At 35.8% G+C, this 25,321-nt stretch overlaps 1 pseudogene; it reads right to left on the reverse strand.

Annotated features, from left to right (window-relative positions):
* The window catches only part of LOC131638758 (WAT1-related protein At3g30340-like), a 32,801-nt pseudogene extending 15,277 nt beyond the window's left edge, over window positions 1-17,524 (reverse strand).
* Window positions 17,525-25,321: the final 7,797 nt, after the last annotated feature.

Raw genomic sequence — 25,321 nt, forward strand, 5'->3', positions numbered from 1 at the left:
ATTTTGTAACTGTTCATTCTCATAATTTCATTGCATTTTGTTTCACGTCTGTGGCTATTTAAACTCATCTATCATTCATTTTCCCTCTTTTCACGCATTCATCATCTCTTTGTTTATGCATTTCTGCCTCTTCTTCTCCCTTTTCAAAAACCCTAAAGTAAAGAAACCTAGAAATCTCAGTTGTGCTTCAATGGCGTCTTCATCTAAGTAAAATGTTGGTTCATCTTCTCAACCACAAAATCAAGATCAACAGCAACAACAACTTGTTCCACATAAGACTTTTTTTATTCCGTTAAAAGAATCAGAAGTTATCTGTGAAATGATGGTCGACTTTAATAATCTTGAAGAACATGACATTCATCTGAAGGATAACATGATTTTTCAAGGATGGCAAGCTTTCTTCTATGGTTTGTGTGGACCAGTTTATCCAGATTTGGTGAAAGAATTTTGGGTTCATGCAACTGTAATGCCTAAAGCTATTTTGTTTATTGTTCATGGTGAACTATTCTCCATCACTGAAAATCTTCTAAGGAAATTGTTTGGGTTGGAAACCGTTGAAGGTGTTTCTGGATCAGTTGTAGGAAGAACAGAGTGGAATGATGTGTATGAAGGAATCTACAAGTCTGGGAAAGAGTCTACAGAAATTAAGGAACTGAAGACTCCTTACAGAATCTGGGCTAAGATTCTTCTGGGTTGCATCTATCATAGAAAGGCAACTGTTCCCTCCAACTATGTCAATAAGGATCAACAATACATTCTGTATTGTATTGGTAAACAGATAAAAGTGGATCTTCCCTTTATCATCTTCAACCACATGTGGAATCATGTGAAGGAATCTAAAGATGAATCCAGATTGAAGAACCCTAAGCACAAGAGAAACATTATTCCTTTTGGAAGAATCATCACAGATCTTCTGGTTCAAACAAAGATAGTTGAGGATCTGGAGAAAGTTGGCATTATCAAGGATCCTTATACAACAATTGAAAGCACCATGAACGCTACCAATCTAAAGAAGATGGGCTTAATTGAGACCATTGGTGCTACTCCCAAAATGGACACTAAAGTTCTAACCAGAAAAGCTCCTGCTCTTGCCACTACTGCTGATCAAGTTCCAGAGTTAGTGATAGAGAAAGAAAGAAGAATGAAAAGAAAGTTAGATCTACCAGAAATAAGGAAAGATAAGAAGGAGAAGAAAGAAGAAAAGAAAGAAGAAAAGAAGGAAGAACAGAAGGAAGCAAGGAAGGAAGAGACTAAGAAGGAAGAGAAGAAGGAAAAGAATAAGGAAGAAAAGAAGGAAGAGATACAGAAGGAGAAGAAAAGGAAGACTGTTGGAGAAGGACCTGCTAGGCCTCAGAAGAAGAAACGACCTTCAGGTATTGTAATTTCTGAACCTGTTTCTGGTCCTGTTTTAAATTCAAATATTGCATCAACAGAAGCTCCACCAAATATTTCACCAGAAAAAGCCCCAGCAAATCCACCTCCAACCACCAAAATTTCTAACCCTCCATCTTCCCCCAAGTCTAAAGGCAAAAAGCCTATTCTTGATTCTAAACCTCCTGTTTCTGAACCAATTCTTGAACCCACTCCTATAAACACCATCATTCCTCCTCATGCCATAATCTCCACTTCTGAACCTCCTCCTCATTCCAACTATGAAACTGTTGACACTGCTGTGTTATTTCACCTCCCCTCATCAGAATCCTCTATTTCTGATTCTTTCATTCGCCTCATGCAATCCTATAATCGTAAAAACAAACCATCTTCTGACCTCGTTGTCGTAGTCTTAGACTCGGATAATGAAGTTGAATCCTCTCATCAACCATCCTCTTCATAAACATTGTTTTTCTTGATAGAGAATCTCAACCCTATGCTTTCTTTCACCCAGAAAAACCAATCTCATCTCTCAATCCAAAATCTCCAATCTCACCTCCCATAACAAACCCTCCTAAACCTTTTGTTGATGCACGTTTTTATTTTTTAAATACCAAGGTCAGGACAGGTTTAGAAGTTCTGAAGGTTGCTCATGATTCCAAGTTGGATCATGTGGCTGCTGGAAAGCTCTGGAGAGCTTTTGGTGAGGAAATACAGGTTGAATTTCTGGATCTCCAAAAAGACTGTTTGGCTGCTGCTCCTGGTCCTGCTGGACTCTTCTTGGAGTATGATGATGGAAAGTACTATCATCCAATCACCAACTGGAAGCCTCTGGAAAAGAAGCAGTTTGTTGATGAGTTAGAAGAAGAAAATCCTCTGGCTATAGTGGTATGGAAGCCACATCCTTACAAGGTTCTGACTAGATATTTTTAGTTGTTGTTCAACTGGTTCAGGGAGAACCCTCTGGAGAAGGCCCCTGATATGGTATATCTAGAAGTTGAGTACCCTCTAGAACCTGAGCTTCCCTTCTTTAAAGAGCAACCTGCTGAAGATATTCCTGCTGAAGAAAATCATGAAGATGTTCAAATGTTTGAAGCTGATGCTGCTCATCCTGTTCTAGAAAATAGTTTTGATGCTTCTTCTGCTGATCCTTCTGCCTCTGTTCTGCTGAACACTCTGAAGGAACTCCAACAGAATCAAGCTACCTTGGCTAGTCATCTAGACAAGCAAGATGACACCATTGCTGAGTTCAAAACTTGGATGAAGAACCAAAAAGAAACCTCCAAGAAGCAAGCTAAAGACACTTCTGAGATTAAGAACCTTCTGGCCGCCTTAGCTTCTAAGTTTAGCCAGTCGTAGTCTGTCTTGTGTCTTAGTTGGTTTTTCTTTGTTTTTGCATCTGTTTTGCTTGCATCTGCTTTGTATTCTCTTCTTCTGACTAATCAATGAAATATTATCTTTTTCTTTCTTCACTCCATCGTGTCTTTCATTTGAATCTTTTTTGCTTTTTGATGTTATGACAAAAAGGGGGAGAAATGTGATAATTGAATTGATTTATAATATCATTTGCTGGGCTTAAGTCTCAACATTCCTAACAGTTATTTGCAAGTTTTCTGTCTTTGATAGTTTTTGCAGGAATGTGATATTCTGTACAAGCTCAATATGAGAAGCAAATACACGGGGAAAAGCAATTCTAAAGCTCTTTAAGAATTGAAGCAAGCTTAGTGCTCTGAAGCTTCAAGATCTGAAGCAAGAAATGCTGTGATCAAACCTAAAAGCTTTGATACAAGAAGTTTCAAGATATGATAGCTCAGATACAAAGAAGACTGAAGATATATAGCTCTGATACAAGTGATCACAAAGAGAAATTCAAAGCTCTGAAGCTGTCCAATGGAAGCTCTGAAGAGAAGCTCTGAATGTTCTGAAGTTCTAGTTCAACGTGAAAGTCTCAACTGAAATGGAAAAATACTCAGGGAAGTATTTTATTTATAAATTCTTCTAGTATTAATTTCAGGGGGAGATTGTTAATCTCAGGGGAGACATATTCACACACTCTGAATTATATGCTTATGCTATATCTGTGTAATTGTCTTTGTTCATCTGATATTCTGGATACAAATTCATATCAATTCTGTATGTTTTTGTCATCATCAAAAAGGGGGAGATTGTTAGAACAAGAAATGTTCTGATCAATATTCTTAGTTTTGATGATAACATTATGTATGAATTTTGTATAAGACAATATGGTAATCTAATCCTTTACGTTTTCCATTTTAGGAAAAGTATAAAAGAGTTTGCACAACAGAAGATCTAGATGGCTTCATCAGAACATGGTCTGGCAAGACATCAGAAGATGGTCATGCAGAATCAGAACATGAACTGGAAAGCATCAAAAGATGGCATTCAGAAGCACAAGCTCTGAAGCTCTGATGGTATCACGCTTAAAGCTTTTCAAAGTCAGAAGACAGAAGATACTCTGCACCAAATCTGAAGACTCTGAAATTCAAACGTCTATTCAACACATTCTGAGTCCAAAATAAAGTACAAGATGAAAAAGCTATAACGTCAAATCTCTGACTGACAAAAGGAACGTTAGAAGCTACAAAAGGCAAAGTCAGTAAAAGCAGCAAATGCATGGCTCGAGGTAGTTGACAAAAGTGTGAAACATTAAATGCAGCGTTGTACTATTCACGCAAAGCATTAAATGCTCCCAACGGTCATTTCCTATCAAGCGCCTATATATAGAAGTTCTGATTCAGAAGCAGCAACCAACTCACTTGCAATATACCAAAATGCTGTCAGACTGAAATCGTGAAAAGCAAAAAGAACTTCATCTTCAACCTCACATCTTTGTAATATCTTAGTGAGTGTTAGGAATTAGAACTTAAGAGAAATATCACTGTTGTGATTACAACTTTATTAGAAGCAATCTAAACTCTTGTAAACATTTTATTTTACATTGATTGTAAAATATTTCCTAGAGTGATCAAGTTGTGATCTGTAGACTCTAGAAGACTTAGAGGGTATCTAAGTGGATAACCATTGTAATCAGTTGGATTAGTGGATTAAATCCTCAGTTAAGGTAAATCACCTTGTCAGGGGTGGACTGGATTAGTTTGGTTAACAATGAACCAGGATAAAAATAATTGTGTTCATTGTTTTTATCTTCCAATTTTTTTAGTTACACTTATTCAATCCCCCCTTTCTAAGTGTTTTTCACTCCTTCAATATCTTAGAAACTTCTGATAGATCGTTTAGGCTCCAGAAGTGACTTCTAGTCAGTGAGTCATAAAAATATGTACTTAGAGTAGGAGATAATCTGCTTAACTAAGAAGCACACATGTAATCTCCAGAAGATTGATGAACGTTATATCTCACTGACATCATCTGTAGTCAGCCACGAGTAGTTGGCTTGTGCAGGGTTAGTCACAACAGGATAGTTCTGCAGGAAGTCAAGGGATGATATATCTCGTGGAGATCACTGATTAGTCCTTTGTAGTTAATCACGAGTAGTTGGCTTGTGCAGGTTATTAGTGTGATGAACGTTATATCCAGATGGGATCACTGAACGGTTCAGTCAACTAGGGGTTAGTTACTCGCGGGTAGCTTGTTCAGGGTTCCTGAGTCAATGGACGTTATATCTCGTGGAGATCACTGAACGGGTCATTGTCCAGATGGTTAGTCACATCAGTTGGATGTGCAGGATGGTTAGTCACGACGGAGGATCGTGCAATTGTAATCATGATTTGGTTGTAGTGGATTAAGACCTCTGTTGAGAGGCAAATCACCTGAGGAAGGTGGACTTGAGGTATCCTTATTCAGAAGGTGAACCAGGATAAAAATAAATGTGTCTTTTACTTTCTACACATGTCATTTTAACTCAGAACTTCCAAGCTTTAATCTGCAGAACTGTACTAAGCAAGTCAGAAGTTCTGATATCCTTTAGAAGTTAAAATGAATGTCTCATTGGCTATGCAATTATCCTTCAGAATATGCTTCTGCTACGTAACTCATAGCATATCCAATACGTGAGATACATGAAGAAAGAAAAGAATTTGAAAGAAAGGGAAATATATTTTTAGAATAACACAATTCAATCTCCCCTTTCTTGTGTTTTTCTCCACCTTCAACCAGGCTCTGATACCACTAATGTAACACCCCAATTCTACCCACGTAATTTAAATAAAATCAGAGTATAACAATTCACAAACAAGCAATTGAGGTATCACATATTCATTCTCAAAAGCAAATCACCTCGCCGCATAAAGCGGATACATAGCATTCATAAGATACGGATGAAACGATAACGTCAAATAATCGTCTTTAACATGAATTCAACTTCCATAAAAGTGTAACGGAAACTCAATAATTAATTTAAAGAGTCATAGCATCTTAATTCAACAATTAACACACTCTAAGGTGATAGTCTCAAATATTCAACAAGACATGATAATAAAAAAAACAAGTAAAATAATGTGTTCGTCCTCTCAATGCGTATCACCTGAACGTTACCAATATAAAGATAACGGAGAAACAAAATAAGGGTGAGATATTAATTCATATAATTGAGCGTATGATAAAATGTATATTAGAAATTACACATATTCAGTCAATCGCATTCACGAGCACTAATATCAATATGCCATTCACAAATCATTAACTCACCACTTCACATACTTTCATCAATAACAAGTCACAAAATACAATCACGAAATAGTCACAAAACGTCACAATTATGAATAACCTAAGACATATGGGACATGACTCATGTATATGCATGTGGTACCAATCGGAGCTTCTGCCCCCGTCACCAATCGCCTAATTCAGAGGCACAAGGCATAAACCTTCGTCACAAATTTGCCAATCCAGGCCGTCACAATATATATGCAAATGTATACGACTAAATGAATCGGACACCACACAACACCATTATCATCATTTACTTCACAAAAATATTCGTCACGAGGCATACGCCTATATTACAATTATTACCGATTATTAAAGGTAATAACACTTCACATATATTCCAACAACTTCGAATAAACAACGGAACAATTCCGATAAATCACCAAGTCAATGGTCAATTCAAATAAACAAACAATCATAAAAATATTCACAACAAATCATAAGATATAATTATAATTAAATACCGGCGGTTAATAGGACATAATTCAATTATTTCACTGTGTGTCAATTTCCATCACAAAACCAACTTTGATTTATAAAGAATATTTAAATCAAACCCAATTTCGGTCGATTCGTAAAATATCACAATTTCAACAAACTAACACCACCACGTTAATCTACTAATTAAACTTAGCTACCACGTGAATTTTCATCAAATTCCGGACAACAAATTATACCGTTCAATTCAGCTATGTCGGTCAAACGAAATTGTTTTGAATTACATAAGGCACCTATTTCCTTCTCTTTTTTGCTACAGTATGTTATATATACATATTTTTGTTTCACTATTGTTTACTAGCTAGCTATACGCTGACCATTTGTATGCAATCTAAAGATATACAATAACTGTAATCTCAAGTTAACTACTTGGTTTAGAGGTTAAAGTTTTAATAATAGTTTTGTGGCAGTTTTTGTGCAATGCTAATGCACATGAACTCTCTTCTTTCTGAATATAGAAATAATTTTCAAAATAAAACATCCTAAAGATATATTTGATTTTTTTCTTCTTCTTCTTATAAAATAGTGTTATCAACTCTAAATAGTGAAGCATAATAGTTAACCGAAATAATGCTATAGCAAGATAGAAAAATGACTTCTATTTTTATATTTTTCTATATATAGCTCATATAATTTATACTATATTAGCATAAAAACTCAACAACTAGAGGAGGCGAAGCCCAAATGTTGTTCTAGTGTTTTCAAATTACAAGGTTCCTGAAATACCCCAACCATAAAGGATACTTTTTAAATTCTAATATCCAATCTCATTCTGAGGTACAACACTACAGCATCTCTTTGAACCCATTTCTATTTTACAGGCTTTCAATGAGCTTATTCTACTCAAGTACAAAATCAAGGAACAATAACGCAGAAACTCAAATAATTTCATGACAGAATCTTACTTCTAGCAATCAATTAACACAAGCAATTGCAATGAATCTACACACCTAATTACTCCACATACAAGGTTTCATAATCCTCATTGTAGGAAGAGAACTCCATCCCTACCTTGTTTTGATTGAAGAAAACTCTACAACCCTAGCACTTGAATTGGGATCTCTCTAAGCTTGCTCTCCTCTTCAAGACCTAGCCTCCTCCAAATGCTTTCTATTTTTCTGGTTTTCTCTCCACTCCTCTTCCTCTTACTAACACTAAAAACATAATTTTATCATAATATTGGGCTTAGTAATTAACACCCCCTTCACTATTCTTCACTTAGCCAAAATAGGCCCAATAAGCTCATTAACTCAAAAACGATTTAAAATACTATATCTAGCGATATCCTACCGGTAAAAACATATTATTCTCAACCAAAATATTAACCAAGTCATAATTACGGTCAAATCTTAATTACTCGAAAAAATTACCAAAACGTTACATATTACCTCATTAATATTATTAATACTAAAAACATTAAAATTTCTGATTACATATCGACCCGCTATCCCGAACTAATACCGACTAAATCATCTCAAGACGCGAAAATTTCAATAAACATCGGAAACGACTAAATTAATCAAATAATTATATTTTCGGGCGTTATAGCACAAGCCTGATCCCACCAATCCCTAGGATCAGATCAATAACAATTTTGAGTTCTAAGATTTCTATATTTAGTCATGAACTTCACAATTAGTTTTGAAAAGGATTTGAATTTGCTGCAATCAAACGTGAAAAAAGAAATATAGAAGCTCTCTTCTCTCTCCTGCTGTACCCTTTGACATTGTGATTCAGCATGAAAAAAGTCATCGACGCAGGAGGATGGTCCAAGGTCAGGAGGCGAAACGGAGGTTTCAATGCAAGAGGAAGCTGGGAGAATGGTGCAAGAGCAGGTTATAGTAGAAGTGGCCCGGAAACTACAACATTCTTCGTAACTGAGTTTGGAGACAAGTGGGAGGCTAGAGATCTTTATCACGAATTTAAGGACCTTGGTGATATAGATGAAGTCTTCATTCCAAGCAAGAGATCCAAGTGGGGGAAAAGATACGGGTTTGTTCGATTTTTCAATGTGGAGGATGAGAAGTTACTAGAGACGAAGCTTGATAATATTTTTCTGGATGGAAAGAAGATTTTTGCAAATCTCCCAAAGTTCGGTAGAAGGGAAGCTCCTAGGGTAAAAGATGGTCGTCCGTTCAGAGACGAAACCACCACTAGCCACATCCCCACCTGGGCTCCGGAGAAGGCAGGTTCGAGGGGGCTGGTCAAAGGTGTCTCTTTTGCGAAGATACTTCAGGGAGAAACATCATCTAAGGTTTTGTCATTCAAATCTGCGAACCTCGATAAGCTAAGATTGGAGAAAGCGTTCGTGGGGGAGGTTGTCAACCCGGGGTTGGTGCACGACATGCAAGATCGCTTTCACGCTGAGGGTTTCTTTTCTATTAAAGTAACTCCTTTAGGAGCCAGCTTGTGTTTACTTGAGGATGAGGAAGGCATTCTGAAAGGCATGGTGGACGGAGGTAGTATCTGGCTTGAGCAGTGGTTCAGAGAAGTGAGAAGATGGAGTCCTAAAGAGGTTGATAAGGAGAGGCTAGTGTGGGTTAAGGTGTTAGGTGTTCCGTGCCACGTCTGGAACTTTATGTTCTTTGAGTTCATAGCACATCAAGTTGGAGTCCTAATCCATGAGGATGATAGAACCAAAGCTAAACAAAACTTGGATGTTGCTAGGATACTCATTCGTTCCAATAAGTTTTCATTCATCAACGAAGATTTCAAGGTTAATATTGATGATGATTACTTCAATATTTCTCTGATAGAAGACTCTTGTGAGGTGGTGGATAGTAGTAATCCTAAATCCATCAAATTCAAGTTTCGGAAGAAGATAGAGTCATCTTCTGAAGATTCAGTTAATGATTCAGATAATGATGATGCCGGTAGTGAGTTTGAGTACGTGTCGGAATCGGAGCTTGGGACCGGCGGAGAAGGAGAACCGGAGTTGGTGGTCAACATAAAGAACAAGGGTGAGGTTAAAGGTGACACAGCTTTCAAAATGTGTTATCCAAAGGATAATTCGAAGGTTTCTCAGGTTTTTAAGGAAGGTACTGATGGGACGTACATAAAGAGTGGACTGAAACAAGCGGTCTCAGCTAGCAAGGGCGTAGAGTCAGCGGGAGGGACAGATGGCAGTCCTAGGATAGTTACTTGTCCAACGAGATTTGCTGAAGGAGGAATTAGATCTTGTTTGGAGTTGGATAAGGGCCTAGCCAATGTTGGGCCTCTATCTCTGGGCCTTTTATCTTTTGACAAGGCTTGCTCCCTTTCAGTGAAAAACAGGCCCAAATCCAAGAAAGTTCGTCCGGTGAAGGATTTGGGAGAAAGGGTCCAAATTGAAGAAAATTTTGAAATCCAATAACCCTATTTCGCTTGTCTCAACCCTAAATTTGGCCCCAATTTCGTTCCTCAAAAATCTCACAAAAGTACTGAGTCTGAAGATAATTTCTCAGGAGGCATGAACCTGTGTTGCGAATCAACCACGGATTCCGACATTGTTCAATGCAACAGGAGATTGAAGAATAATAAGGAAGCTCACATGGCTCATTCGATCAAGGAGTCAATTGAGAGGCTTGGCATTGGGTGTGAAGGAATAGAAGATTTTATGCTGAAAGAGTTAGAAGAACTGGAGAAGAGAGATAAGGAAGGAATGAAAGCTACGAAGGCGATAACTGACAGCTTGAGATGATTATTGTAACTCAGAATATTAGAGGAGGAGGCTGCTCGTTAAAAAGGAAAAGGATAGGCTTTTCGAACAGGGTTGCGAAGGTGGATATGTGTTTCATTCAGGAAACAAAAATCTCTTCTTTCAATCAGTCTTTAGCTGTAGATTTGTGGGGCGACAGGGATGTTGAGTGGACTCATCTTGATTCTAATGGTGCTTCAGGCGGTTCGGCAATTATGTGGAGGAGGAATTCCTTGAAGCTCATTCAAAGCTTTAGAGGTCTAGGCTTTGTTGGGTTGAAGGCTGGTTATAAAGGCACCTGTGTTAATTTCATCAATGTTTACGCTCCCTGTTCTCCTGTCTTGCGTAGAGAAGTCTGGAATAACTTGATTAGGCTGAAGAACCAGTCAGCGGGGGAGGAATGGTGTGTAGGAGGTGACTTTAATTCAATTATGTTTAAGGAGGAGAGGGTGGGCAAGAGCTCTAATAGATGTGGCAGGGATTGTGCTGATTTTGTCAATTTTGCGAAGGAGATGGAGATTATTGACCTGCCGTGTGTTGGGGGCAGGTTTACCTGGTTCAGCGGGAGCGGCGGTGCTATGAGCAGATTGGATCGATTCTTAATCTCTGAGAAATTAATAACAATGTGGAAGCTTGATAATCAAACGATTGGCAAAAGAACTCTTTCGGACCACTGTCCCGTGTGGATAAAATCGGGTGGAAGTGACTGGGGCCCGAAACCTTTTCGGTTTAACAACAGCTGGTATAGCCATAAGGACTTTGATTCATTTGTGACTTCGGAGTGGAATTCTATGAATATCAAAGGCAGAGGCGACTTTGTGCTATACGAGAAGCTTAAAACCCTTAAAACGAAGTTAAAGGTTTGGAATAAAGATGTCTTTGGGTGGCTTGATTTAAGGATTGATGAGAAGATTGATGAGCAACACGAGCTGGATCGGTTCTTAATCTCTAATGCAGGTGGAGACGCGTTAGAAGCTGTCGAGGCAAGAAGAGTAGTGGCTGATGAAATCTGGAATAACCTGGCTTTGAGGGAACGCATGCTTCGTCTAAAGTCCGGTAATCTATGGCTTAAGGAAGGAGATATGAATTCCAAATTCTTCCACAGCTCCCTCAAGGAGAGAAATAGAAGGAACTCTCTCACTGTTATAGACTCGCCTAGTGGACAGGTGGAGGGAGTAGCGGAGGTTAAAGCGCACATCCACCAACACTTTGCTACTTTCTTCAAAGAGCCTCACGAGATCAGACCTGTACCTGTTGGCATTGAATATAATTGTTTGGAGCCTAACAAGGTGGAGAGGATGGAGAGACTTTTTACTGTTGAAGAAATTAGAGGAGCTGTCTGGGATTGCGAAGGTAACAAAACCCCTGGCCCTGATGGATTCACCATGTCGTTCTTCAAGAATCATTGGGAATTGCTAAAATCTGACATTGTCAACTTTATTAACGATTTCCACGACAAGGCGACTCTTACGAAAGCCTGTACAGCCTCCTTTATTACTCTAATTCCGAAGGTCCTTAATCCTCAATCTTTAGCGGAGTACCGTCCCATTTGCTTGGTCGGGAGTCTTCAAAAAATCCTGTCGAAGCTGCTGGCAGGTAGACTCAGAGAGGTTATTGATTCATTGGTCTCCACCAAACAAAGCGCTTTCATTAAAAACAGGAACATCATGGATGGTATTCTTCTCGTGAATAAAGTTATGGATTTGGCAAAAAGAGAGGGGTCCAAGTGTCTTGTCCTTAAGGTTGATTATGAGAAAGCCTACGATTGCGTGAGCTGGAATTTCTTGCGGCAGACCATGACAAAGATGGGGTTCGGCAGAAGATGGTTAAGATGGATGGAGGCGAGCGTTTTTACTAGTTCCATGGCTGTTCTTGTGAATGGCAGTAGTACGAAAGATTTCAAGGTTCACCGTGGCCTTCGCCAAGGTGACCCGCTTTCTCCGTTGTTATTTGTTCTAATTATGGAGGGCCTTACAAAGCTGATGGAGAAGGCGGTGATGCTTGATGAGTACAAAGGTTTTCACTTTGGAGACGACAATGTGGTGGATATCCTACACTTCGCAGACGACACTATTATTCTCGGAGATGGGAGCGACCAAAACCTTTGGAGTTTAAAGGCAATTCTGAGGGGTTTTGAACTTATGGCTGGTCTTAAAGTTAACTTTTGGAAAAGTAAATTATACGGTATCAACATATGTGAAAGGAGACTGGGGTTATCGTCTACCTTTCTTGCTTGTGGCATAGGCGTAACTCCATTCAAGTTCTTGGGGGTAATGGTAGGTGATAGTCCAAGGAAAACGGGGATGTGGAAGGAGGTAATCCGGAACATAAAAAGAAGACTCGATAAATGGAGAGGTAGATTTCTCTCTATAGGAGGAAGGGTGGTGCTGATCAATTCCGTTCTGAATGCGATTCCCATATATTCGCTATCGTTTTACCGTGCTCCACAGAAGGTGATAAAAGAAATTGTTAGCATCCAACGTAAATTCTTATGGAGGGGGGGTGGAAGGAGGTGGAGGGATCAATTGGGTTAGTTGGCGTAGTGTTTGCAAGCCGAAGGCGGAGGGTGGGCTTGGCATCCGTGACGTGGATAGCATAAATGTGTCCCTTCTCATGAAGTGGAAGTGGCGAATCATGACAGAGGAAAATGCTATATGGTCCAATATCATCAAGCATAGATACTCCAACCCTGTGGCGAAGATGTTTGTCAATGACAAAGCTGTTATATCCCGGAAGGATTCCATTTGGTGGCGGGATTTGCTGTTAATTAATGACTGTGCTGGATCCAATGGTGTCTCTGTTTCTGACTTATTTTTTTGCAGGGTTAAGTCTGGCGATTTTGTGTCTTTCTGGTTCAGCAAGTGGGCTGGAAACCAAGCTATTTCCGAAGCCTTCCCGGAGCTGTACAATTCCGCGATCAATCCATGTATGACTGTGGCAGAAGCTGGGTTTTGGCATGATGGATCTTGGGTCTGGGACAGCGACCGGTGGATAAGCAATGTTGATGACGAGACAGCTATGGAGCTGCTGGAGCAGCTGGTAGAGATGCTGCCACCGCTGGATCCAACAAGCACGGGCAGGGACGAATTTATTTGGGCAGAGGACGATTCACACAGCTTCACTGTAAAAGAATGTGCGAAAATAATTAGGAGAGGTGGTTCTTCTGTGGGGCTGCAGGAAGAGGTTCTAAGCAGAATTTCTTTCTTGTGGAAGCTCAAAATCCCTTCTAAAGTGGGAATTTTTCTTTGGAGATTTTCTTTAGGAAGATTGCCCACTAGAGATCAACTGAAAAAGAGAGGGATTCTCATGGATGATGGCGAGTGCTGCTGCGTGTTTTGTTCTCAGATTTTGGAGGACAATTATCACCTCTTTGATGGGTGCATTATTACTAGAAGAATTTGGCACAAAGTAGGAGAGTGGATTGGAATAACTTCTATTAATTTATCGAATGAAGAGCTGAGGAACTTTCCGGATAACTTCACAAAAATTAAGGCGGTAGACGAACGATTAACTGTAGGTCTCATTTGGTCGGCGGTTCTGTGGAATCTGTGGATTATTCGAAATAGTATTATTTTTAGCGGTAACGACTTTAACTTTGACGAGTGTTTTAGTGCTATAGTTCTCACCTCGTGGAAATGGTTTAGGTCAGTTAATGTTTCTTCTACGGCTTGTAATTTTCACTTTTGGAACATTTTACCTCCCTCTTGTATAAAGAGGTAATTTGTTGGCTTTTGTAGCTCCTTGTTCATATATATATCATTACTTATTAAAAAAAAAAATAATTCACGCAGTTAGCACATGGGTGGAAGTTCAATCAAGATCAGACGATGTAGAAATCAAAGAATTGTTTTTTTGCAACTCTATCATGGTTGCGATCTGACTATCCAATCTTGATCCATCGACCATGATGTCCTGGCTGCGTGAATTCGTGAGATTTTTTACAGCAACCAAATCCTTTTGAGAACCTTGTACATGATGCGTGTATTTCATTGCAAAGAGCATACTTACAGAATATATTACACACACTATTTCTAGCTTTCCTTTGAGGATCCATGAGCCATTCTTTCCCTTGATGACCAAAGTTAATATTGTTGATTGAATAGTAGCAAAAAGTGACAAAATAGAAATGCTAGAGTATTGATATGGATACTTTTTTCTAATCTTAGCTTGTATAACAAACCAAGAATACCACAAAATGCAACCTCCAGATAGAAGTATTGAAACTATAATCCATTTCTTTAACTTTGCAGCTGGTGGCACATCTGTGTCTCTATTTGCTATGTGTCGAGATTGTGATTAGTTTAAGGGAATTCCTTTATAAAGGGCTAATAACAAAACTCCACCAATGCACACAATAGCTCCCAAAGTTTTGGCTGTACCACTCTTGCTTTTCAAGTTCACCTTCTCTATCCTAGAAAATTTTCAAACCAAAAGGTAATTAATTGAAAACTTATTGTAGTTATATTAATAACACAATCAAGTAATTATACCTTTTTGTTTAACTTACCCAAATGGAAGTGACATGATGACATGATGAACGTAAATACATGCACCGTGTTGAGGAATGCACATGAGACTGTAGCAGATGTATACTTAAGTCCAAGAAGAAATAGGTACTGAGGGATTGTTACTCTGAAAGGCATTCATAGAACGTTATTTACTCGAAAACTATAGTTATCAACTTATCAACATAGTTAAAAACATTAGCACAGAACTATAAGCATGTTCATTGTAGTGGTAATCGGTTACCGGCTACCGTATCTTTCGAAACCCAGAATTCTGTTTTTTGTATGGGTAATCGGTTACCCCCCTTTCAGTAACCGTTTACTGCCTCCCAAACAACAACAATGACCCTTTCAAGCAGTGGTAGTCGGTTACACCTATCTCAGTAACCGATTACTGCGTACCTGCAACCCCAAAAATCAATTTTTACAGCAACTTAAGCTCCCCAAACACCACCCAATCGAACCATTACGATTGTACACGAAAAACAGAGCCAATTTACAGGTAATACATGTTATATCATCAATCAAACAACACATACAACATCACCAATCAAAATCCCAACCTAGAATCTATCAATTTGAACCTAAAAGATCAAAACTCCAACCTAGAATCTATTTATCTATCGAAACAATAGCATACCATATCAATCCTATCATCTACAACCCGAGAATAGAGGTTAATCGGAAGAGTCCCCCCCCTTACCTTAGAGTTTGGGATCCTTGAAAGCTCTCTTCCTCTTCTTCTCCTCTTTCGCACTTTCACGTTCTCTGCTTCTCTCTACTTTTCTCTTCTCTTCTCTTTTAGCTTTCTATTTCTTTTTCACAAACTTCCTTTATTTTATGAAAATTAATTAATAGTTAGTAGGGCCTATATCACTTAACACCCCTCCTCTGCTAACTGTACCACAACCCCAATAACACTCATCCAATAATTCTTCCAATTTTTGATTTAATCACCGAATAAATTAGTAAATCCAAATAATTAAATTAACAAATTTAATTAAATTAGTTTACGAAATTACAGATGTTATACTTTTTATAATATTGTATTATTCACGTAAATATGACATATCTTTCTAATTTAAAGAAAATAATTGAAATTTTTTATGTATAATTTATTAACATTTCTCACACTATAAAATTTTATTTTGTATTTAACATAATTTTAAAGCATATTTAATCATATAATTATAATTAACTTTACTTAATCAAATATATTATTTCGTTTAAAAAAATTAAGGTAAAAATTATAAACAAACCTAATTCAAGAGGAAATAGTATTTAATTAGTTCAAGAGTATTCAAAAACGGTAAGTTATATAGAACAAACAAATAGAAAATATTAACACGCATCAATTAATTTTTTATTAAATAATAATAAATAGAAAAATTTAAATAATTAAAGCAAGTAAATATTAATTGTTTAATTAATCAGAATTCGATAAATCGTATTGTGTGTTTCGATAAATTACTCTGTAAATTGAATTATTTTTTCTTACTAACATATTTTCAAATAATTGGTTTTTTCCGGAGACAACATTCTAAAAAGAGTGTTTGGTTCTTGAATAACCAATTTTTTTTAAATTTTAAATAATGCATATTAAAGTTTATAAGAAAATTTATATAATACGATTAAGTTATTAAGTAAGTTTTATTAAAAAAAGGTGGTAAGAGGACTTACCAAATAAGTTGTAAAAAAAACACATGCTAAGTATAAACAATTTGGTTCAATGCAATAATAAATAAAAGTAAATATTCATTCAAATGTATAATCCAAAGCTAATGTAAATAAAGTTCATGACTTGGAAAAGAGTTGGTACCAACACTATCATTAACTAATTTAGACACACGGGTCTCTTAAGTAGCAACGTTTTTTAAAGACCATGCTTCATAACTTGTGCATCATTTACAACCTTTTAATTTTGTGATCATCAGCTTACCCCAAAGAACCTTTTTCAAGCGGAAATACATATACTTTTAAAGTAAGAGCTTCGTTTTTGGTCAACTCAAAAACACACACATCACCCGTTTTCAATTTATTGTCGGCTGCAAATTTCTTCCATCCAAATTTAATTTTTCCAAACCAATATTTTGCTTCCCATGTTCTCCCATCCGTAAGCTGAAGAAGAATATCATTCTTCTGTGTCTTCATATAGTTTTTTGTAAAAGTTATTGGAACATACTGCATTTAAACTTTTCTTTATTAAAAATTACAAAATCTAACTAATAAATATTTATTAGTAGAATATTAAAAATTAAGAATTCAGTGAAAAATTGTTTTGTTCATGTTGAATATCATGCAACGGATATTCAATTTCAAGGGTTCTCTTGTCAAATATATGAACCATAAAATGAGAAGTTTTCTCATATTGAAACACTATCATGTTTCCATGAGCTAATGAATAGTATGTAGCGAAATCCTTCCAACCCTTTTGAAACCAGAAATCACCATCAGCTTTAACGGTATGTATTTCCCATTTTTTCTCATCTGGAGTCTTGAGAAATATAGGATTTACCATATCATTACTATATTTCTTAGTGAAATCCTTTGGAAGCCTCTACAAAATATGAAATTTTATATTAATAAACATATAATAATAAAATTCATAAACTCTAATACAATCTTTGAGATAAGCATGTAAGGTAGTGTGAAAGTAAGTACCACGTAATTTCTATCTTGCTTGATATAATGAGTGCAAAATAACAAACACTGTATATGTATAGTAAAATCAAACAAAAGAAGAAAAAATTGATTAAATAATACTTACTATTTTTCCATCTTTAACCATTGCTGTAGTAATAATTTTAAAAAACCGAACAGTGGAAGTTGATGAAATTTGCTGGTTCATATTGGTCCTCATTGTTGATAAAGTCTCTGCTTTTGCCTCAATAACACGGTCTATGGAAGTAGATGAAATTTTAATTACTATAAAAATAATGTAACATTATTTTTGAGGAGCAGTTTTATATTATAAAAAGACAATATTTTAAAAAAATTTATATAAAAAATAACTTAAAATTGAATATAGTCGAATGATATGTAAATCTAACTAACCTCTAAAAGTAATAGAAGGTTCATATAAAACATCAAGACTTAATGACTAAAAAATTAAAAACAAAACATTTTCCACATAGTAATATCATCATTAGAAAGAATTACCTTCTGTGTTTTAATACCTAAAGTCTTCTTCTTGCTTTGCTTTATAATATGATACCTTCGTCTTGCTGTTGCTCAACTTCACAACACACACAAAAATAATCTGTTTGCTCGGTTAACACTTGTTTTAAATATATGTATTCTAGCAGAATACATATATTTGTGCTAAGCAGAGGTTTCACTCATTTAGTCCAAACTGATCAAATTAATCTCATTAAAGCTTCTAAATCTAGTTTCTTACCCTCTCACTCTCTCTTTGCTGATGATATAATGGTTTATTGCAGGGGTGACTCCAAGTCTTTGACTGCAATTTCTAAACTCCTCTTGGAGTATGGAAATTACTCTGGCCAATTTTGTAGCCTCTCTAAGTCCCTTATCTATGTTGGTGGAATGTCTTATTCCAGGCATCATAGATTAGCTGAAATCATTGGGTTCACTAGGGCTGAACCTCCTTTCACTTATCTTGGGGTTCCTATTTTTGTTGGAAGGCCTAAACCTTGTCATTTTATGTTTATTGCAGATAATATCAAGATTAGGCTTGCTGCTTGGAAGGCAAAAATTCTATCCATGGCTGGCAGGGTGCAATTGGTGAAATCAGTGATTCTCAGCATGTTAATACACTGCCTTTCCATCTATAACTGGCCTGGAAGTTTACTTAAGAGGTTGGAGAGTTGGTTGAGAAACTTCATTTGGAGTGGTAGTATTGACAAGAAGAAACTTGTTACCATTGCTTGGAAATCTTGTTGCAAGAAAACTAATGAAGGAGGCCTGGGCATTCCCTCTCTTAAAGTGTACAACTCTGCCACCAATCTGCATTTGTGTTGGAAGTTTATGAACAACAATCAATGCTGGTCCAATGTTCTTAAAGCAAGAGTTGACAGGAATGGAAAACTCATAAAATATCATATCAAGTCTTCCATTTGGCATGGCATAAAAGAGGCCTATGGTACTGTTTTAGAGAATTGTGTGTGGAGCATTGGTAATGGTTGCAAGGTGAACTTTTGGCTTGATAATTGGATTGGTGAGTCTTTGGCTAGCAAGTTCAATATCCCTGATAAATTCCACTATGCTCTAACTTCAAAAGTGAAAGATTGGTGGATTAATAACTCTTGGTCCATAAATCAGAATATTCAAACAGCCTTGCCTAGCCTTTTGAATGAGATCTCCACCGTGCACATTTCTGAATCTCTTGTGGAGGATCTTTTCGTGTGGAAGGATGCTGATGATGGAAAATTAACTCTCAAATTAGCTTATGACTGTATTCAAAAACCTTGTCCTTCTGGTTTGTGGAAATCTTTCCCTTGGGACATTGACTCTCTTCCTTCACACTCTATGTTAGCTTGGAAACTGTTGCACAATAAAGTCCCTACTGATGATCAACTTTGCTTGCGTGGATTTTTATTCCCTTCCATGTGCAGTCTTTGTCTTTGTGACAGTGAAACCTCCAAGCACTTATTCTTTGACTGCGTGTTTGCGAAGAAAATCTGGAATTGGTTTGTTGCTACTACTAATCTAAACTTGGTAGTTACTAACATTGAGGATTGCTTTTGGATCATCAACCAAAACTGGTCTGCCCAAGCTAAGTCTGTTATCCAATCCAGCATTGTTTGCATCCTTTTTCAAATTTGGACTGCTAGGAATAAAGCCCGTTTTGAAGACAAGATTTGGAGCTGGAAAACCTGTACCTCTGCTGTCTCTGCCCATGCTAAGTTAGTTGGCAACAACTCTAAAAAGGCTTCCAATTCTGACATAAACAATTTCAACTTCCTGAAAAAGTTTGACATCAATTTGAATCCTAGAAGGCAGTTAGCTACTCTGGAAATTTATTGGTCTCCTCCTCTTGATGGGTGGATCAAATGCAACACCGATGGTGTTGCTATTGGCAACCCGAGTGTAGCTGCGTATGGTGGCATCTTCCGGAACCATTTGGCGGAGCATGTCTTGAGTTTTTGTGATTTTGTTGGCATTGAGTCTTCTAAGAATGCTGAGTTTTTGGCTGCATTAAAAGCCATTGAGCTAGCTAAGCAACATAACTTCTCGAAATTGTGGATAGAAACCGATTGTACCTTTGTTGTTAACGTTTTTAAGAATCATGATTTGGTGCCTTGGAAATTCCGATCTCGTTGGCTCTCGTGCTGGAACTACACGCTTGGTATGGATTTTATGATCTCTCACCACTATAGAGAGGCCAATTTTTGTGCGGATTCTTTGGCTACTCTTGGATTAAAAAGCAAGAATTTTAAATTGTTTCATTTTGTTCATGAGGATATCAAGAGAGATTACTTATTGGACAAGGAAGGCTCTCCTAGACATAGAATTTGTAATTAAGGGGTTTTTGGCTTGGTCCCCATTGTGCTTTGTAATCTCTTTTTAATTAATGATATCTTCTTTTGTTTAAATATATATATATATATATATATATATATATATATATATATATATATATATATATATATATATATATATATATATGTATTCTTTTGCTTCTTAACTTTTGTTTGCTGATTGAGACTCATCAAGCTAGCTTAAGTGTATAGGTATTCCGAAAGAATATCAAATCTGAAAAAGTCCTTTGTTTATTTTTGAAAAGTATTTTGTCCTATCTATAAAGTGCGTTATCCTCTGTCACGAATGATATTGTTCATTGGTTTAAATACATGGATTGGTTAATAACCATAGGATGTTATCTTTGATAAGTCATATCATATTTATTTTGATAAACATAGGAGTTGCTTGGAAACAAATTAAGTAGTGTGAAGAACAAACCTATATATTTTTATGTTATAAAATATTTAATGTTTCAACAAAATAAAGAATTTGAATATTCAATAAAAATTTTCTTCATACAAAATTAATTGTGTCTATATTGAGTTATATTTTTTAATTAAAATTTTAATGATGGGTATTTATATTGAGAGTTACTATATTTTTTACTCATTGAATTTCAACTGTTTTACCGTAAGCTTTCAAACATCTTATAAACTGGTTATAGTATGTATTAAAAGCAATAATATAGAAAAAATATGCATCGAGAAATGTATTTATCTTGAACAATCATTTTACATTTCTTTGATCATTATTCTTGTTAAATTCGAGAAGAATTTAACATTAAAGTCTTGCTATATGATTGTTCAAAATTGAGTTTTAACATATCAAAGTGTTAATATAACACCCCAATTCTACCCAAAGTATTTAGGCAAGAAAATATCAGAGTATTAAAATTTCATACAACACAATTAGGATGTTACACTAAGTAACCAAACAAACACCTAGAAAACAAACGGACATCAGTGATGCCAAAAGCATACAACACCTGCCAATAAAATGATACATAACACACGGAAGATGTGAACATATATATATATATATATATATATATATATATATATATATATATATATATACGTATAGCTCTCACTATCAAAGAGGAGTTTTCCAAAATAAAGTGTTTACAATACACAATGGCACGTCATCACATATACATATTCAAATGAGTCATATACAAATAAATAACAATAGACTCCCGACTCCCCGGTGTTACGTATCAGAGCAACCGACAAGACCAACTGGAGAACTACCTCATCCAAAAGACTCCCAAAGTGGCTAATCTGCAGGATGTCACTCAAGCATCAAATCAGCAGAAGGGTGAGAATATAATTCATAATGAAAAGCATGTTAAATATAGTAATGCCAACAAGTATCATCAAGAATCATACAACAAAGTAATCCACTCATTTAACCACAAACAATATATAAGTAATGTGACACATGAATGACAACATAAATTATAAAGACTGACGATGATGAATGAGACTCGACTATGCATATGCATGTGGTACCAAATCCGGAGTAAAACTCCTCCTTGTCATTATGACAAATACACTTGCCGAGCATTATGCTGGGACTTTATTCCACTCAGGAAGCCCGCAGGCTGTCGTCATCGAGCATGCAGCTCCCACTGATGACCTCTTGCCACTCAGGCTAATATACCGTTACCGAGCATTAAGCTCCTACTGGTAACCATGCCCGCAGGCCATCTGTTAACAGCATTCCGCCATTAACGTATTGAAATGTTATGCTGTGCAAATATATGACTCTTTTACACGACAACAACATCATCAACAATATAACACGATCATACACTCACGTTACATCGTTTATATTCTATCCAAAAGGATACATCACCGATTAATAACATCGTTATCAATTACATCACACCGTAATTACCACACAGGCATTAATAAGCACACAGCACACATTCACCGTCAAAACATACTGGCCACATCGGCATAGATGAACGTATAACACACTTATACACATCAAATAAATATTGGCCATCGGCCCACAACTTCATCAATACATCATCAACAAGTTGTAATAACAACAATTCAACAATGATAATACATCATTCTCATAACAACAATTACTTGCCATAAGGCCACACATTATGTTAACAACAAACAACCAAACATCGTCACATATCAAGAATGAACAGTCATTAATACATAACACATACGAACATGATTTCATGTTAATCCACACATCAACAACAATTGCAACCAAGCACTATGATTATTTACCAATCATATCGCGCATATAAATAATTATGTGTTTTCATCAACAACACATCATAACCAATTAATCACAAGCTAACAAAGCCTATACTATCATATAGAACATCCAACTAGCTTCCTAACGCTTCGAACGGCGTATAAAACGGAGTTACAGATCAAAAGTTACAAGGTTTCAAAGTTTGGAAAGTTGAACATACTACACAATTCATCACTTGATTCTAATAAAAATAATAGGAGACTACATCCCATGAATCATTTAATTAGATAATAGTATAGTTCATTGCGTTAGCTTTCCAACGCTTCGAACGGCGACAAAATCGGAGTTACGGTCCAAGAGTTACGAAGTTTCAAAGTTTTGGAAAAACAGAAAATGCTGTTGGCCGCTCAGCGGGCTCAGCGGGCCACTAAGCGAAAATTCCAGAATCGGACCAACTAAAACTCCGCCCAGCGGGCCTGAGGCCGCTTAGCGGACCTGAGAAAAACCAGAAAAAACCCAGCACGAACAGAACTGTCTCAAGCCCTAATACCCACCAAAACCACTCCAAAACATCATTATAACTCCAATACAACACTTACATACCATAGAAACAACCTAACATCAAACTTTTCATGGTTGATTCATCAATATTTCTCAAACCCTAACTTTATCTCCAAACTCAAACAAGCCATGGAAATGGAAAACAAACATCATCAATGAAGATATCTATCATCATACTACACATACACCCCACAAAATCATGTTCATAACTTCAAAACTCACAAAACTCATAATCTACCATTGTTGGCCAAAGCATGGAAAATGAACAAGAACAAGAACAAGACTATAAGAATCATACATTCAAGATAAATTAGATTCACCCCCTTACCTTGGATTTGTTCTTGGATCAAGGTTTGTTTTGATCTCCACAAAATCTCTTTTCCTCTTCTTCTTCTCTTTCTCTCTTCCTTTTCCTTTTCTTCTTTCTTCTGTTTTTTTTCTTTTTCTTTCTCTCTTATCTCTTTTCTTATAAAGAAAATATCTATTTTACGGTCTAAACTCAATTGCTCATAAAAACCCCAAAACGCCGAATATTACCTTAATAATATTTCTAGTACCAAAAATATGAAAACCTTCAATTAAATATTAGTCCGCCATCCCGAACTAATACCGACTGAAACAACTCCAAAAATGGTAAAATTCCAACAAACGTCCAAATCAAGCATATACTTATTTTTCCGGGCGTTACAGTTAATCTATTCTTGATTAATTTCAAAATACTTTAACATTCAAGCATCCCTGAAGGATTGCACGAAGAATAATTTTTCTTGATAGTTGTTTATGAAAATAATTTGAGATGTGGTTTTTGTAGAACTAAAATTTAATATTAAATTATTTCCAAAGAATTGTTCAAAGAATGAATTTTAACTTATTATTGTGTTTATTAGTAATTGATGAATTCCAGAAGAATTCAACATTCAAGCATTCTTAAAGGGTTGGATCTATAATATTATTGAATCCTAGAAGGATTGCATCCTTAATATCAAGGAATCCTAGAAGTATTGCATTTACAACATTAACGAATCTCAGAAAGATTGCATCTACAAATATTAACGAATCCTATAAGTATTGCATCAACTATATTTAAAATTAGCAACCTGATTGCATCAATAATATTACCGAATTCTAGAAGATATTAATCAATAAAGTTTTGTAACATAAATTTATGAGAAATCAAATTGAATAAAAATTATCCAATTTTTTCTCCATAATTTGATGGTAAGCATACATGGAGGATTGCAAATATTGTAATTTTTCTTAATAGACTGAAGCTCTCAGATATATTTTTTAGTTTTAGTTCCATAAATTATATTAGTTTTATTCTACCTATTATATCTTATTTGACAAGAAAAATATCAATTGTGAAGGATTGCATGAATAACATGCATCCCTTAAGAATTGCATGAATTGTATTAAAATATCTCCGAAAAATTTCACAAAGATTTTTGTGTTTCGATGTAAAAATTTGTAAAATGCTCATAAAATAATTATCATTCCAGAAGAATAACACGGATGACTCTAGTGCAATCTAGAAGGATAACTATGTTTTTATATTTTTGAAGTTTTTTTCCTAGCAATTGACAATTTTAATAACTTCTTAAATTTGTTAGTATATCATTTGTTGCATAATTGGAATTATAAATCCATATATTTCATTTTATTGACAATATCTAACATTTCTTTTTTAATTACTATCTAGATTTTTTATGTGTCATGGTTTAATATTTTTGATGCCATTGATTATAAGAAAACTTGTGTTACATTGTAAAATCACAAATGTCATGTCCTTTATATTATTTAGACCTTCTTTTTGTTTCCAATAGATATAACATGAAATTTTTTACTCCTATAATTATCAGGGTTGAGGATTGTGATGTCACTGACAAAAGGAAATTGTTTTACTTTCGAATCACAAATATAATGTATCTTAATGTAATTTTGAGCTTTTGTCAAATTTGGCATATATATAAGTTTTGGAATGTAAAACTGATTCAAATTTTTATCACTACTATCGTTTTGGAGAAAAAAAAAACAAATTGAAATTTTTATTGAAAATAATTTTTCGTTACATGACTTTTTGTCTTTTTAGTTATCATTGCACTAAAAGTTATCATGGATAATATTTTAAGAATTATTTCAATTCAATCACATGGAAGTGTCAAGAAAAAGAATTTATGAAAATTTCTTTTTAGTTATTATAATAAGTTAATCACATAAAAAAGCATTTCTTTTATTTAGTAAAACGAAAGACTGATGTCAATATTATATCTGGAACCTCAAAAATAATTGAAGGCTCAGAAAGAGAGAGGGTGTTGTT

The sequence above is a fragment of the Vicia villosa genome, unplaced genomic scaffold (genome assembly GCF_029867415.1).
Source record: "Vicia villosa cultivar HV-30 ecotype Madison, WI unplaced genomic scaffold, Vvil1.0 ctg.002408F_1_1, whole genome shotgun sequence".
NCBI lineage: Eukaryota > Viridiplantae > Streptophyta > Magnoliopsida > Fabales > Fabaceae > Vicia > Vicia villosa.